Source organism: Buceros rhinoceros, unplaced genomic scaffold, assembly GCF_000710305.1.
Source record: "Buceros rhinoceros silvestris isolate BGI_N320 unplaced genomic scaffold, ASM71030v1 scaffold10802, whole genome shotgun sequence".
Lineage (NCBI taxonomy): Eukaryota > Metazoa > Chordata > Aves > Bucerotiformes > Bucerotidae > Buceros > Buceros rhinoceros.
Genome location: NW_010398351.1, coordinates 1 through 3896, shown reverse-complemented (window position 1 = coordinate 3896; position 3896 = coordinate 1).

Genomic DNA, 3896 nt, shown 5'->3' with positions numbered 1-3896 from the left:
AGGGAAGTCAGTTCATAGACAATACCCTGTTAATTAATACAGCATGGGACAATTTATCTCTTGGGGGTGAACAGTTTTCCTTAATTAACCTTGACTATTTCTGGGTGAAGCTCCCTCCAATGCAGGAAAAAATACAAATAATTTAATCATAATTTGGTGGAATACTCCTTTATTTCTATTCATTTCATTGTATTGTCTATGTAAAAATTGAGCATTACTTCAGTTATTTGATACATAGTGTTTTCAGTCACACTATTTGGTCTGTATTTGGTCTGTATGCCTGGTCCTCTCAGTGACACAATAACATTACTCTTCCTCTTTTTGTCACAAAAACAGACCAAAAGACTATTGAAAAATTTTCTTCCTCTTGCCTGAAATTATTTTTGTGAACATTCTTTAAGACAGAACTTTTCTTGAGGCACATTCCGATGGAGACATAAAAATGAAAACAAAACCAGAACGATTAGTTTAAACAATTACTTCATAAGCGTTCTTTTGTGTTTCTCCCCCACGTCTAAGATTTTTAAGCACTATGGCTTGAAAATGGTTCCTGACTTGACCCTCAGCCCTCTGTTCTGAAACAAAATATTAAAACATAGAAGTTGTTCAGACTTACTGTTTCTGGAAGGCTTTGTAAGCAATAAAACTACTATAGTTCTGCTGCATAGAGAAGAAGGATGTGGGTAACAGTGTCTCTGTTCTGCAGATGTGTTTCCTTTGGGCTCCTCCACCATTGGCTACAAGAGTTTCTGAGAGACATGGAATATTAGAACAATTAGATCATTAGCTACAATAAGGCGTTTTCTTTTTTTTTCCTTCCTTTTTATGCAGTTCTATATCATCTAGTTACTTACTATATCTTTCACAGATTGTATTACTGAAAAGTAGAAACAGGTTTTTTTAGAAAAAGTTGGACAGAATGCCTAATTTATTCATACCACTCTAGTAACAGATCTTTACTCCATGTGGGATTAACATACAGCACCACAAAATGTATCTTAACCCCTGCCACTCCAACTAAATAAGAAATTTTCAGTGTGATAACCCCAAATGATAATGCACCAGTGACTACACTTGTACAATTTCTGACAAAAATATCTGATTTTAACCAGCTATCTTATTAAATCTTATTAAAATTCATATACAGAATGATGAGATCTTTCAGATCTGGAGTGAAAACAGTGTAGCATGTATTAGCATTTACAGTAAGAAAATGTGTCTTTATCTGGTTAAGTGATGGAAGGTGCTGCATTTCATGAAGGGGGTGAGAAGAAAGGAGTCCAGTTGCTGTACTGGCAAGTGGCCTTCTTGTGATGTATCTGTAGAGTCATTACATGCGGCTTTAAAAATTATTTTTAGAGGCTCATTACGCCTGACTTTAAAAAGCAGAGAGAGAGTTAAAAGCAATTTCTTAACGGACCCTGGTAATATCTTTTATTTTGTATTTTGTAAAGTCTTCATGTAAAATTATTTTGAGTTTTAATATCATGTATTATTTATTTTCACAAAAAATATATTTTGATGGCTTACATTTTTTCAGCTGCCCTGTTTTAAATACAGATTGGCTTGGACTGGAATTTAAAATATTGGATGTCCACATTGCTGTATTTAACACACAGTTCTTCTTCTGTGTGTGTAAAATACTCTGGTTGTTTGTAAGGATTACATTTTATACAATGAAGATAGAAAAATGTGGATGAAGAGACAATGACTCATCTTTTTCTCTTCAAATTCATACTGGAAAAACCCAATTTGTTTCTTTTTAGGTCTGTCGTTGTTTCTGAAAGCATGATTTCAGATTCATTTCTTCTGAAATGGTATTACGTTCATAGATTTCTCACTACAAACTATGAGATTTCTTCCGTGGCTATCGGATTGGGTTTTTATCCCAAATATTTGCTTTCATTATGTCTAGACTTTTTTCTGTCATAAACTTTTTGTGAAGATTCTGTGGAACTATTGCACACTAGAAAAAACCTTGCTAATTAACTCCGAACTGTGATACAGTGATCTGACACGCTGATGCTACAGTTTGAGGAAAGGTTTATACTATTTTTTGTTTTCACATATACAAGTATATTCCTGTGACGAGCAATGCTCAGGCAGAAAAGGGCAAATCAACATCATATCAAAATTAATTTTTCCTGAAGGAGAAAAGCAAATGTCCACCTCCCCCCCAGCTAACCTTCAAATACTCCAAAAGTCTGTCCAGTGAAAATGGTGCTCCGTAAAATTTTAAACTGGAGTACTTAGTTTCGTATTCATCAGTATTAACTCTGATTATGTAAAAGGAGGTTAGTTGCCACTTCAGATCAACCATATTGTAAAGGAAATCTTGTAATGTTGATTACATTTGAAGGCTCTTGAGGGGAGAAAGATTCTAACTCGGTGAATGCTGGTATCAAACGAGTATTTTTGAAGAATTTTCTATAAAGTTATGAACAATTTTCCCATTTCCTACCAGAAATGAAGCATTAAACATTAGAAAATGAACCCTGGGGTTTTTTTGTTAGAGAGAGATAATGCCTTGAGTTTGTTGATGTGCAACAAAGAGGAGGCGTAGCTTGTCACAGGCTATGATCTTTGTCACTTTATTATCTTATGAATTCAATTAAACTTGTTGAAGTAACATTTTATGAACAAAGCCAGTTCATGTGATCATTTTACTATTTCTAATATGTGTGCAGTAGCTTGAGTTTTTGCCATTACGTTTCTTAAAATTTTATTTGCCATGAGTCCAGGTGCATACAAAACCTGAGAACTGTAAGACGGAAGCCATAAATTGAGAACTTCAGTCTCTAAACATTTTAAGAGACTTTGACAACTTTGATCTTTAATATAGGTGATTCAGATCTTCTGTCTCTTTTCTATTTTAACAGTTTATGGGCTTTTGCTTTATTTTTTCTTCACTTGCACATTTACAAGTGTGACAATGTGGTCAACAATGTTATCAAGAGAAATAGAAGTCTCATGTTTCAAAAGTGTGACCAGAACCTCCCCAGTTGAGTTGCCTTATTGTGGGCACTTGAATTCATAGTTTGAGAGACAACACCTGTGGTGCACAAAAGGGCCATTTTGGTCTCTATGAAGTTCACAGATTTGATGCAAGGTATTGAAGAAAGGCCAACAAGCAGAAGTTGAGAAAGCTTGGTCATTTGGCTGCATTTCTACTCGTAAATGATTTAATGAAAAAGAAGGTTGTACCTGTGGGCAAATCAGCTGTCTCCTACATGAGTTATTCTGGGAGTTCAGATGTGCTCTGTGAGTAAACATGATTTTATCTAAGAAGCATCTTGACAGAATCAGTATCTCCTCCTATCACAGAAAGCTCTAAATCTGTAAATTTGACTAATCACTCACATCAGAGAAAGGCAACAGTATGACTATAAATAAGTGGAAAAACACCTTAATTTAGATTTTTTTCTAATCTGTATATAAGTTTGTGAATGTACAGAGAATTTTATAGAAAGTGATGATAAGTGTCCCACATTGTCCCTAGCCTATATTTGTGCATACAAAGATGAGTCATGCACCAGGCAGTAATCACTGAGCATTTGAACATTCCTGTAATTCCTTCAGCTGCTTCAGCCAGCTTGCTGGGGGGTTAGTGGGTGGTTTTTTTTTTTCCCTCAGACAGTTTGATGGCCTGATTTTACCCTTAATATGTATCAACAGACAAATGGAAGTGAACTAACAGTATTGAAAAAAGCACATGTTCATCAAAGTCACTCTGGTAAACAAATTGTGGCAGGTCTATTAATCATGTCAGTTTTATGCTCCCTTCTTGTTCCCTTCCCCTCAGTCAGTCTAGTTGTCACAGGCCATGTTTGCCCAGCACAGGATACTGGAACGAAGACTGACAAACCAATACAGAACCAATATATTATTTAAGTAAT